Source organism: Zerene cesonia, chromosome 27 (genome assembly GCF_012273895.1).
Source record: "Zerene cesonia ecotype Mississippi chromosome 27, Zerene_cesonia_1.1, whole genome shotgun sequence".
Classification (NCBI taxonomy): domain Eukaryota; kingdom Metazoa; phylum Arthropoda; class Insecta; order Lepidoptera; family Pieridae; genus Zerene; species Zerene cesonia.
Genome location: NC_052128.1, coordinates 1,762,945 through 1,777,312, shown reverse-complemented (window position 1 = coordinate 1,777,312; position 14,368 = coordinate 1,762,945). Strand labels below are relative to the sequence as shown.

Here is a 14,368-nt window from a genome sequence, read left to right as displayed (position 1 = left end):
ATGAAAATCAACATATGTTTTTCAACCGAATTCAGAAATAGGAGGTGGCTTTCAATTCGACTTCTTTTTTAGTGTTTGTTACTCCAGAAATTTCGGCCGGGTGAACCGATTTTGATTTTTATAAGCCTTCCGCGTGTATCCTATCCTACTAGTCCTTCTAATATTAAAAATGCTCAAGTTTGGTACGTAGACAGCTGGACAACTGTAATAACATATAGGCAAGTTTTTATCCCAATATTCCTAAGGGATACGGACTTACGCGGGTGAAAGTGCGCAGCTAGTTAGTATGAAATGAAAATGTTATCATGAAACCCGAACATCTACTTATCTCCTCGTTTTAAGCCGTATTTATAGTCTAGTTGAATAACTAAATGCTACACGGCAATATCGTTCACTCATTCACCAATCATCAAACCGCTAATCACCAATTTGTCCAAGTTACACGTCCATTTCTACACGCAGTGAAAGTTATTTTGCTAACGATGTTTATGCCGTGATATTTTTTCACAATGATTGCCTTTTGAATATTGATTGAGGAAGTTTTATAGCGAATTCTAGTAAATAGCGTGACATCCGTTTGTCAGCCACAGATAATTGTTTGACGGAAGGAACCGAGATTGTTTTATGTGCACGTACTGTGTTATTAGCTCGTGTTATATATTAGGAAATGTCTTTTGTGTATCAATAGAGAATTGTATACGTATTCAAGACATAAAGCTAGCGATATATAATAGGGCTGGCATCTTTATAAAATTTTTATGTATAAAAATATATATTTCTTACTATCAATATACAGAATTTTAATTTTTATCATAATTTCGTGTTGCTCGCATAAAAAAATACTAATTAAACTTAAATTCTGTACGTTCAGCTTAATTAGCTACTAGTCGCTCAACTCAGCGCCGCCCGGTTCCAGGACCAAAACTGAATAAAATATAACCTATATCTGTATCATCACTAAGAGAATGATGATATAGCAGACTAATTGTGAAACTTTTTTTTTACATCGGTCCAGTAGTTTTTGTGTTCAACACAAACATACGTATAAAACAAATGCTTCCCCTTTATAATATTCGTTTAGATGATACGTATATATACAAATAAGATATAAAATCACGCACGATAACAGTTTGACAATTTAACTGCAAAAATCACAGTTATCCGAGTCTTCATACTTATGTGAAACTAACTGTATATAAAGCTATACCGGTATTGATGTAAGTATAAACTTATGCTTAGAAAACAACTATTTTACTTAGCTTCACTACATAGTATAAAACGAAGTCGCTTTCTCTGCCCCTATAGCGCTATGTCCCTATGTATGCTTAAATCTTTAAAACTCAACGGATTTTGATAGGCTTTTTTTAATGGATAGAATGATTCAGAGGAAGGTTCATATGTATAACAACATCTATTAAACTAAACCAAATTAACGCTTGCGAAGCCGCGGGCATAAGCTATACTAGCTAAGCTATATAATAAATGCGAAAGTTTGATTATCCTTCTTTCGGAATGGAGCAGCTTTAGGATATGATTATACATATGATTTGAGATAGTTAGTTACTAGCTAGGCTAGTGAGTAACACACGCTACTTTTGACCAGAGTGTTATATCTCAGTGCCCATGAGATGACCCATTATGATGCGTATCTCAATGACTGCGTAATTTATAAATTCCAACAGATGCTATCTAAAAAAATTTAACAACATCTATGTTATACCGTCTAGCGTCTACTGGCTGTGCGCCCCGACTTTGACCGTGGTACATATAAGGCCTATTTCAGTCAGTGAAGTTGTCTAATGATGAAAGAGCGTTTGAAATAGGCCCAGTGGTTTTTGCGTGTAAACGTTACAAACGTACAAAAACACATAAGTTTCCTCTCTATAATATTAGTGTATATATAGACTTATAAACTTACACTGGAGATATGTACCTAACTAACTGTTAAGTAGGTGGATATATCCTATCCTACCAATATTATAAATGCGAAAGTTTGTAAGGATGTATGTGCGTCTGTTGCTCTTTCACGCAAAAACTACTGAACCGATTGCAATAAAATTTGATACGTAGACAGCTGGACAACTGGAATAACATATAGGCAACTTTTTATCTCGATATTCCTACTAGATACGGACTTACGTGGGTGAAACCGCGGGGCGCAGCTAGTATAGATATAAATCTCATAATATTACTGTTATATCCATATGGTTCTTGCAGCTTCGAAATTGTATTGAATACCTAATGATTTGGCAATATATAGTGTTCTGAATCATCAAACACACTTAACCAAGACCTTGCTTACGTGTGCTTTTATGTTCGGAATTCTGACGTGCCTTTGAGATGCAGTTTTCATACCTTTTACTTTTTACCAACCCACTTCAAAAAAGGAGGTGGTTCTCGATTCGACTTATTTATTTGTTATCTCATTTTATTGGGTGAACCAATTTTTATGCTTTTTTATATTCAATAGCTGTTATTTGTCATGTGGTCCCCTTTACTAATTCTGACAATTAGAAGGTGGTTCTTTGTCACAAATAAATATTTCAAATTATAAAGTTTGGGTAATAGTTTGATCCAAATTGTTTCAGTGGTTTAAGCCTCAAGAAGATGTAGACAGAGTACCTTTTGCAATAATAATATTAATTGGGATTGACCTAATTCCTACCAAAACGATCTCCCATTATGGACAAACTGTTTCCACATACGTTTATTTCTTTACTCTTGAGCGAGTATCCGCTAATGACTCATTTACATTAGATGACATGAAACGATGTTTTATTCACAATTTGCATGTGCCGTCATTTCTCTTTTTACTTATATGGCGAGATCATTTATAAGGAAATGCATTTCTACATTTTTAAGAAATGCCATATATACTTATAGCTGTACTTATAAAATAATGCTGAAGAGTCTGTTTGAACGCGTTTATCTCATAAATTACTCGACCGATTTCGAAAATTCTTTGACCTCTGGACATGTATTGTTCGTATCAGTCTCCAGTTAAGTTTTCAAATAGATATTTAGTATTTAATTTGGTTTCTAAGTGCATAATACCACTTTAGAAGGTTCCAGTAAATCTATAAACATATTTGTTACGTTAAAAGTATTCTATTTGTAAATGTGTAGATATTACTCGTGAATTAATAAAAAATACGTCATCATACCTGTCTTAAGTGATGTTCGTATTGACTTTCCTATATGCCTGTATAGCTATAATCTGATAAACGTAATAAATAAAAAAAAAATTAAAAAAAAATATGCAATTTTTTTGCTTTCCGATGACGCGACCGAGTGAACGACCTGTCAGCGAACGAAACATGTCTGTATCATTCATATTGATCTGTCAACTTTCTTCTTTATTGCTTGGAGATTTCGCAAAACGACTGTTGGGCGCTAATGTTATTTTAACGGTCCTTGTTAGTTGTAAAGGAGAATCGGAATATTTTATATCCATAAAAATAAATACAATCATATCTAAGAAAATCCAATTAAAATCCATGGACCAACAATATAAAATGGACTGAATATGTAAATGTCAAGTTTGGATATTAAGGAAGTTGATTGGACATAACATATAAACGACCTCGTTGAGTCGTGAACTGCTGACGTAAAGTAAACCTGAAGCTTGTATTTGTATGTTGTGTTTACAATAACAATTAAACAAGATTGATTTAGTTCCTTTAATTAGTTATTTGTAAATAAAAATATGCTTTCACGAGGAGAAATGATCATATGTCAACATAGTATTTTCTAGTGTTTGATTTTACGCAAGTATTGTACATTTAGAAATTAAATACTTTTTAACGGATTTTAAACGCCATTTATTCATTATATTATTCAGTAGTGTTCGAAACGTCGGATTAATAATATAATGAAAAAATCTCGTTTAAAATCAGTTAAAATGTCTTTAATATCTAAAAGCATATGTCAGTACAAAAGAGCCTCGATGTGATCAATAGGTATCCCAAAGTTTTGACTTCCAACTTCGGAATCCATCGAGATCAATTCAATATACTACATTATTGTATGATTCAATTTATGTTAATGTATATTATTGTATTGTCACCATCTACGTGTTACTGGCAAGATGATGCTGATACGAACAAAAGTTGGTGAAATAAACCTTAGATTTTACGTAACAAAATTTGCTTTTCGTGCTAATTAATTCATTTAATTATTTGTTATTTAAGACGATTTTAGTTACAGATCGAACGCAATTGCATTCTTTGTTCTTATGTTTGAGAAATTTAGTTGTTAGGGTTCCGTAAACAAATGGGGCGCTTGTACTAAGACTTCGCTGTCCGTCTGTCACCAGGTTGGGAGGCATGTACCGTGATACACAGCTACCATTTCAGAGATAATTAATTTCGGTATAGCAAAAGTATAATCTAAAACGGGGTTAAGCAACGGTTGGTATGATCGTAATTTGGGTGGTTAATTTTTTCTGTTGTTATTCTTAAGCTTATTTGTAACCTTCACGTCACCACTTGCGCTGAACCGATTTTTTTTATTCAAAACTAAGACTCGCAAGCAAGCACATGCTAAAAGTAACCTTAATCCGTCTTAATAAAGAATATTATTATTAAAATTCAACCGGGGACATGTGCAACGGTGATGTCTTAATGTTAAATTAAATTAATCTGAATTAATAGGTACACTTTCAATAACAAATATTCGTTCTTTCTTATAACAAAAACACTTTTAAATGTGCAAATTTCGCTAAATGTTTATGTCCCTAATATTATAAATGTGAAAGTGTGTAAAGTATGGAATTTATATGTTTATTCATCAATCTGCACGTCTTAATACATTTGCATAGAGATGGCTCGGATTAAACCAGCATGCATGTGTATTTAACCAACTTAAAAAAAAAAGTTTTAAATTCCGCACGTTTGTAACTTAGTAATTAAATTATATATTAGATTTCAATGATTTGTCATGTTGTTGTTGTTACTTAGGGACGTTTTTGTGAAGAATTAAGTACATAGATTCTTTTTAATTATATTGTCAAATATTTCAATATACAATACATAGGTACCTCACACCCTTTCCCGTCTATATCTTCTCATATTTATATATATTTGGCGAATATATCCAGTAGGTAGGTACAGCTTTTGCAACACGCTCAAACATAAACTAAAAGGAGGCTATGTCTGTTTTTCATAATCAAATAAACTAAAAACCGGGTCTTATATAATTTTCATGGCCGGGGGGTTTTCGAGAAAGTGTTGGCAGTTACGCGATTCTCGATACATGGCGATATGACACGCGACTCGACGAATGTGGGTCGATTGCTTTTTGTGAGTTCGCCGAGAGAAATATTTGGTTAGGGCTTGGTTTTGTTGGTGGCGGTATGTTTTTATTGTAAACCAAGCGATTGTGTTTCTAGATTCCGTGAACGAGTTTTTATGGTAGTTTATGATTCGCTTATTTAAGTAAAAGTTGTCTTAATTACCTACTCCAGAGACAAATTTGCTGTTATTTTCTTTTCAAAATTTTCATATCAAAAATTTTTGGTGACGCATTTTTTCGATGCCTGATGAGGTCGATTGCCTGCGTCGGTATTTCTATCTGCCTTCGATATGGACTCCTTCATAAAAAGAGCCTATAAGATCTTAAAAGACCGGCAAGTCAATCGTAAAACCCTAATTTTTTGTTTGCTTATGGGCGGCGGTGATTACTACCAGGTGCATCGCCTGCTCCTTAGCTGGTAGTAGGTATAAAAAAACGTTAAAAATGAAGGCAAAAAAAGGATAAAAAAATTTAGAACACTTTTGTTTTTTTGAAATCTAATAGGTAGGTAGGTAGGCTCTTTGCATGGTTACTATATAATCTAGAAATACATACATCAACTGATTTTATTGCTATCAGCCCTGGATTAAATATTTAGCTCTTTAAAAAATTTCTTAGTCTAAGAAATTCTTAATTCAAATTAATGAAACAAAAAATTCGAAAGAAAATTACAGTTTGTTTTTCGATTCCTGATATAAATCTCACGGTATCCCAAGAGTCTTAAGCGGCGTTATTGTCCGAAAGAAAAAATCAAACAAAAAAGTTCGCTCGTGGATTTCCCGTGGGAGCAAGTCCGTAATTCGACCGTGCTGTGTCAGCCGTTGATAAAATCAAGTAATAATATTACTTGGAAGGATTGTAAGGACGAATTATTAAATATTATATAAAATAAACAATAAAAAACAATAACAAACTTATTGGTATAACATGCGAAAAATATAGTACCTATAGTTGAATAGACGACTTAGATCATATGATTCTATATAAGATATTTAATAATATAATATGTTAAATATTTTATACTTATAAAATCGTATCAAAGGTTGCCTTTAAACTATTTATTATATGAGTATAGGTAAGTATATTTTCAACCGACTTCAAAAAAGAAGGAAGTTATAAATTCGACTGTATTTTTTTGTATCGGTTCTTTTGTTATAGTTCTTTTTTATTTGTAAGCTGGTACCTTCCATTTAATCCTAGTCTTGTTCTTTCGATGTGGAGACGGTTTGGATTTATATTAAAATACTTATAAAGACGAGACTATTTTTTTAGTTTTTTGTAGGTAGGTAAATATTTAAAAAATTTTACCTTCAACTTTTATATTATTCCTCCCAACAAGAAAACAAACTGACGCAGACGTTTATACCATAATTAATCTACTTTAAAAATTTATCATTTTAGTTAAAAATATGCCTTAAAAATAATCTTCTTTAAATAAATACAATACAACAATACGATAAACCGGTCAAACATATTTCTTACAAGATACGCCTTCACAATAAAATAAAAACTACACCGAGAACCAGTCGTCTGTGAAACAGCTACCAGTTGCTTTACAACAAAGCGCTTTGATAGCTACAATACTTCATATATTATTAGACGTATATAAATATAGATGCGCAACACAACAATGAAAGTGTTAGGACCGGAAGCACTACCTGCCTTCGGGCATACCAATGTTTTGAGAGTGTATGCGACAATACAACTTCAGCGGTGGGAATAAAGCCTGTTGTTGCGTATCATTATTATAGGATGAATGAGAAAGCTTGATTCATAAATTTCTTAGTATTTTTATAAAGGTTCGGAAGGTTCTTATTTTATAAATACTGATCGGCCTTTCATAATAAATTATATATGCCACATGCTACGAATGTAATCTACACCAGTGTTATAAAGGGGACACTTTGTATTTTTGTATGTTGATAAGGATTCACACGAAACTGCTGCACCAATTTCGAATTTTTTTTCACTATTGGAAAGCTGCAACTTCACTGAGTGACATAGGCTTCATAGGTATGTACCACGGACGAAGCCGAGGTGAATAGCTAATGTTAGCATATAGGATAGAAATGAATTAAAGATGTAGTTAAAATGATTGAACTGCAAGCCCCCACAATCATGATTCGAGCATGATACCGTGATTAAAGAAACAATTTTAATTTAAATTCAACTAACAATAGAAACACTGCATTAAAAAAATGTACACAAAATAACAATTTACAAAAACAAACTCATAACTATTAAATAATTTAGCGTAGGTAATTTAAATTTTTATTAACTTTAAATCCTTTCACAATTTACATTTTTAACACACTTTGATTTTGACCTCCAGGGACAGATTTAAACCGAGATTTGTAAATTTATCAATGATCGGTGGCAATACGACTATTTAAAGAGTTTATCTTATTTTTCTCATTAGGATCGCCAGGCTTAAATGATTTCTATACGTACCTGTTTATGACCTAGTGAGACGATTTAGTTGATTCTATTATTAAAGCATTTTTATATTATATTATATTATCTTAGCCTTCGAGACACAGTTCGCCACTAGTCCGAAGGTCAGGGTATGTATTCTTTTTATACAACTGTTTCTGTTTTTGAAATAAATAAATAAATTATTTCTCTATAACCAGCTGGCCGGTTGTCGAAATATGACTTTTCCGTTAAAGCGACTCAGTTGTAAAACAGCGATATAACTTACAACATATGAAAGGATCAATTTAAAATAACTCAATTACGACAGTCTGATCTGCGTAGATGACCCTCTGTCATCTGTGTATTAATATTTAAGTAATATAATTGCTTATCGATAAAACGGGTATTGTAGTAAACCAACCTCCATAACTAATTCATTGGTTCATATTAAATGTATATACCAACTACTTAATGGATGATGGCCGATGAAAGCGCAACGTGACATTCATTTTAACGGCCACTTGTAATGCAGTTTAAGTTGAACTTGTCTAGACCACAGGATTATCTAGATACTATTTGCGTCTTCATGAAATTATAATCGGCTTTAGTTTTGTTTTTTGCGCATTGTTTGTAGAGATGAACAAGCTATGGTAAAAATATGATTAACTTATATTACAAACAAGCATCAAATAAATATTCTATTTTATTTCGAATGTATACATATGTGTGCTAAATCTTTGTATGTGACCTATATGTTAACAAAATATTATGTAGTTGATATATGCAAAGAACACATACTTTAATTGGTATTAAAGGTTTTATTTAAATTAATATTTAAATGTTATTGTATATTAGAACAAAACTCTGATTATATACTCTAATAGTACTAATTACCCTTTATCACAGTTTTCTAAATAGTTACAACCTATGCGTATTCAAATTTCAAACGCAGTGAGTCTAGGTCGTGGCGGTGTGCCTGTGTGTATAGAAATTTTCTATAGAAAGAACCTTGGAATGCAGGCGAGAGTCGATAGAATGAGATCTCTCGAACATATTACAATTCTTTTTTTTATTTATTATAATATCATTCAGATTCAGAACCTAATGAAACGACAAAAATCTTGAATTTGTCACTAATAATAAAACAAGTTTAGACAAGGTTAGAATGAAACCTGCTTCTAGGACAGTATACTAAAACATGTTTACATTTTTATCTACTCGTATAAGCAATGAAAACAATTTGGTGTGATTAAGATCAATTGGTTTTTTAAATAATTCGTTATGAGATTAAAATGCTATTATTACGAATACCTGTTTTTTTATTCAGTCTTTATTCAATAATTTTTGGCAATATTATGAAACTAATATTATAAGGTATTTACATACCTATAAAAGGATTAAATCCACACACATTTAGGTGCAGTCAAGATGTATTTATAAAAGAGTGGAGTTTGGATATTTTAATTTAATTTTTTATACTACCTCTACGTACTTTTATGATTTCTTTTAATTTAAATAGGCAATTATTGTAAAAAATGATATGAGTAATATTTATTTACCTTTCTTTTCAGGTCTCTCAGTGGTTCATCAGTGGGCAGATCATTACATAAGCTTACCGTGGAAACGTGAGTGTACTGTTATTTAATAATTATATATTTAAAACAAACGTTAGGTCTCCATGGGCCTTACTTATGTAAACGAACGAACTGGGAAAGGTGATAATATTCAGTCCATAAATTTTTATGCAGCAACAAATAAGTACCTATTTTATTAATATTTCACACGTTTATTTCCTATAACAATAATAAATGTACACTTTTTTTTTATGTCATAGCGGGCAGCTGAGCTGGTGGTTCGCCTGATGGTAAGCGATCACCACCGCCCATAAACATTCGCAAAGGCAGTACCTCTGTGAATACGCTGCCCGCTTTTATGGGGTAAGGGAAAAGGAAAGGATTAACGACTGGAAAGAAGGAATGGACTAGGACGGGTGAGGAAAAGGAAACGGGCCTCCGGCTCCCCCACTCACCGTACGAAACACAGTGGCATGCCACTATTTCACGCCGGTCTTCTGTGGGGGTGTGGTACTTCCCCGGTGCGAGCTGGCCCAATACGTGCCGAAGCGTGCTCGACTCCCACAATAAACTTTTCGTTACTAGGTATTTTCTCATTTTTTAACATTGAACATTTCTGCAGTAATATGTATTCCTGAGCTGGATACATCGGAATGCTTTTCACAGAATATTCTCTATATCTATTGAAATCTATCTTGCAGCGTCCTGTGCATGTCAGCAACAGTCATAAAAACATTCACTTTAATAGATAATCAAACAAATCACCGTATAAATATAAAATGCCAAACAGTCTAGTTCTTAAGTCTAAATAAAAACTAGCCGTGATGTCTAAAACGATACTAAATTAGCAATTAAATAGCCAATTAAGTCTCATACATAAAAAACTATTTATCGCCGAAATATTCCATGTCAACATATTCCATGTAATAAAAACTTAATATAATATTTATGAAAGCGATATGTTAATAGAGACAGATGTAAATCTCTTTCACTTGTATTATCTAACTGTGACGTAAGAATTCTCTTAAACGTCTTTAAATAAAAAGAACTGGCTGCCTTTTCTTCCGATCAGAAAGAAAGAAAGAAAGAAAGAAAGAAACATTTATTTGTATATAGTATTAAACATTTATATCAGCAATTACAAGCAATAGAGGAGACGGGAGCGTTGTTTTTAAATTAAATTATCTTTTCTTTCATTGTACATTCTTTAAAGTTTTCTGTCTGTTCACATACTTCTATAATTTCAAAAGTACTACGATGTAACATTAATCTATGTGGGAATGGCATATGATAATTATTACAATATCTTACTATCCTACTAATATTAAAAATGCGAAAGTTTGTAAGGATGTGTGTGTGTTTGTTGCTTTTTCACCCAAAAACTACTGAACCGATTGCAATGAAATTTGCTCTCTAGACAGCTGGAATACTGGAATAACATATAGACAACTTATTATCCCGAATTTAGGAATTGCAAGGAAATACGAAAAATACGAATAGAAAACTACGTTACGTATTATGATATAGTTGTACCCTCTGTCATAACATTTATTTATCCTTAAATATCACTATGTGGACTCCACTTGTGTCATAAATCCATAACTGATATAACTTGAGTGCCGTTATATAATATGACCTTTGCAGGTGCAAAGTTGAATAATAAATTTTGATTCCAATTTGTATATAACATTTGGTTATTTGACTTTTACAATGCTCATAAATCTGAGATGCTACTAGTTTCAGATGTTGTGCTACTAATATTATAAATGCGAAAGTTTGTAAGGATGTGTGTGTGTTTGTTGCTCTTTCACGCAATAACTGCTGAACCGATTGCAATGAAATTTGGTACGTAGACAGCTGGACAACTGGAATAATGTATAGGCATCTTTTACCCCGATATTCCTACGGGATACGGACTTGCGCGGGTGAAACCGCGGGGCGCAGCTAGTATTTATATATTCTAAAAACCAAAATAATTTCATTTTTTTTACATTACATTACATCACCAAAAGTCATCGATTGTGATGAAATTAACCGTGAACTATAAAGTGTTTCAATCATTGTTCGACCTAAATTCAATCACACTAATAATATAAATTTGAAAGTTTATGTGTTTGAATGTTTGTCACGAATCACGATGAAACTACTGTACGAATTTTGATGCAATTTGGTATATAGACAGGGTATGAGCTGGCTTGCATAATGAGACACTTTTAACCCGATGAAATGCTCCCTTGGGATAAAACAGGAGTCTTAATATCCGGCCGGAGCCGGGACGAGCGTCTAGTATATTCCAGAACAGTGACGCGTAAGAACATCAACAGTTAGACTCTAACTGTTGAATGAAGTCATTCATGTGTCCTTGTCCTAACGTTTCTAAGCCATATAAAAATAAAAGCGATAGAAACTGAGCTAACTATATAAAGAAACTTGCCCGATCCGTCTGTCCATCCGTTGAAACTTGACCAATAACTCTTTAATGGGAATTTAGAGCAGGCTTGGAAAGTCATTGCTGTTATTATTAGTAAAGTGTCTTGCGATTTTATTCGAGAAATCAAGTGTGAACGTTTTTGTGTGAATGTTTTGAGTCATTTCACAACAATGTAGGTATGAAATTGTTGTATAAGTCGTAGATTATAATATCATAAAGATTAAAAGAATGGTAACAAATTCATACATTTACTATACTCGTATTGCAAACACAATATTATATTTTTAGTAAATAAAACATTATTTCCTTAAAATAATTTATTGCCTATTTCGTTAAAGATTTATAACCCAAAATATCGAAGGTACGAACGCTGTTATTTTTAATTATACTTAACATTTAAAGTTCATTGAAAAAAAATGTTTCATTAGAACGCTAAATAAATCATCCGAATATTTACAAACTAGGACACAATTGTCAAGGTGATCGCGTGTAAAATAAAAAAAATGCAATTAATTCAAACGTAATCTTAATTATAATTTAGAAACAGGTGTTTTAATTATGCGACAATTAGAATAAAGTTGGACAAAAATTGATTGCGGAGATAAATTCTTTATGATGCACACTCGTGATTAATCGACTTATCATACATACAAACTAGCTGCGCCCCGCGATTTCACCCGTGTAAGTCCGTATCTCGTAGGAATATCGGGATGAAAACTTGCCTATATGTTATTCCAGTTGTCCAGCTATCTACGTACCAAATTTTATTGCTATCGGTTCAGTACTTTTTGCGTGAAAGAGTAACAAACACACACACATCCTTACAAACTTTCGCATTTATAATACTAGTAGGATTTCAATGCTATAAAACTAAAAATGAAATAAAAAAATCCTATGTTATATTTTATATTACTTTCAATTTAAGACATTATTTTATATAAGCCTAATCTCCTTCAAACAAACATTTCACCCAAGGATACAAAACCAATTACATAATACCTAATTACAGTGTTCATAACATTTAAAAGTTTTATTTTTAATAATAATAATCGTTTGTATTATTTTTTTTAGCAAATAGGAAGCTTCGGAAATATACTGTTACGTTACAGAATGCAACCATTTACAAATACACCATCATAGTATACAATACACACCACACACACACACGAATACACACACACACACACACTTAATTAGATACAAAATTATACTTAAAAACAACACAGTCCATACATTGGCGACTCTTTCATTAGCATTACTAAGAGATGTAAAATTAATTCGCGTATTTTTCACATTGAGGCGTCTCTGTACGACCTTGACAGGTTGACTTTTGTATGAATGGCGGGTTATTTAAAAGGCCAAAATGATTATAATCTCATAAGAGTAATCATATACCTAGATATTATTACATCGCACATTCTTTAGCTATCATTAGTACGTGCTACGATAGTTTTAGAGGTCAAATGATGAGATTTATTTATTAATTACTAGCTTCATCCCGCGGTTTCACCCGCATAAGTCCGTATCCCGTTGAAATATCGGGATAAAAAGTTGCCTATAGATTATTCCAGTTGTCCAGCTGTCTACGTACCAAATTTCATTGCAATCGGTTCAGTAGTTTTTGTGTGAACGAGCAACAAACACACACACGTCCTTACAAACTTTCGCATTTATAATATTAGTAGGATAGAATAAGTAGGATTTATTTTAAGAAACTTAAAAATGATAATAATAATGGTTATTGAAATTAAGCAGTAGAAGAAAGTGTACAATTTGTTTGGCGGCCTTATCACTTAGAAGTGATCTCTTCCAGGCAACCATGATTTATATAATGTCATATGTTTGGAGAAATTATAGTTCTGTGTCGAGAGATGTACTTGATTTTGTGAGAAGGAATGGTCTTTAGTCTTTACCCGAGTGACCGAAAAAAGGGTAGTAAGGTAAGGTAAAGGGTTTTTAAGGAAGATCTATTCTCTTATGTGGATAGTTTTTGTAATGCTTCTAACAGTAAAACAAGTACGGATGTTAATAAGTTAGTTAATTACTGAAATATATAATCAGCTTTGAAAATATTCATAACATATATATGTTTGTAATGTAACTAATGGAATAATTTCAAAAATTCTTTCACCATTAGAAAGCTGCATTTCACCGAGTGACATAGACTATATATGTTATTTACTACGGCCGAAGCCGGGGCGATCAGATAGTATAACATAATGTATAGATATGTAATAGAAAAGTAGATAACTTTATCTCATAAACATATTATATCAATCCATCATTTGACCCAATTTCTTGCTTACATTTAGACCGTGTGAATTTCTGTTCTATCTAATCCTTTATAAGGTCCTCAAAGTGTATATCGGAACACTTATCTGCACAGAAATAAATAAAGATAGTGGCTAGTGCTTATTGACATAACAGCGCAAACCTGATTCAATTAAATATACAAATACTAGCTGCGCCCCGCGGTTTCATCCGCGTAAGTCCGTATCCCATAGGAATATCGGGATAAAAAGTTGCCTATATGTTATTCCAGTTGTCCAGCTGTCTTCGTACCAAATTTCGTTGAAAACGGTTCAGTAGTTTTTGCGTGAAAGAGCAACAAACACACACACACATCCTTACAAACTTTCGCATTTATAATATAAGT

At 32.5% G+C, this 14,368-nt stretch overlaps 1 protein-coding gene across 1 annotated transcript in view; it reads left to right on the top strand.

The window, feature by feature from the left end:
• LOC119837493 (glutaredoxin domain-containing cysteine-rich protein CG31559-like) overlaps positions 1-14,368 on the top strand; it is a 66,417-nt gene that overhangs the window by 11,255 nt on the left and 40,794 nt on the right. The window contains exon 2 of the mRNA XM_038363089.1: positions 9,279-9,332. The gene's annotated coding sequence lies outside the window, so the exon portion shown is untranslated. The remainder of the gene's footprint in view (positions 1-9,278; positions 9,333-14,368) is intronic.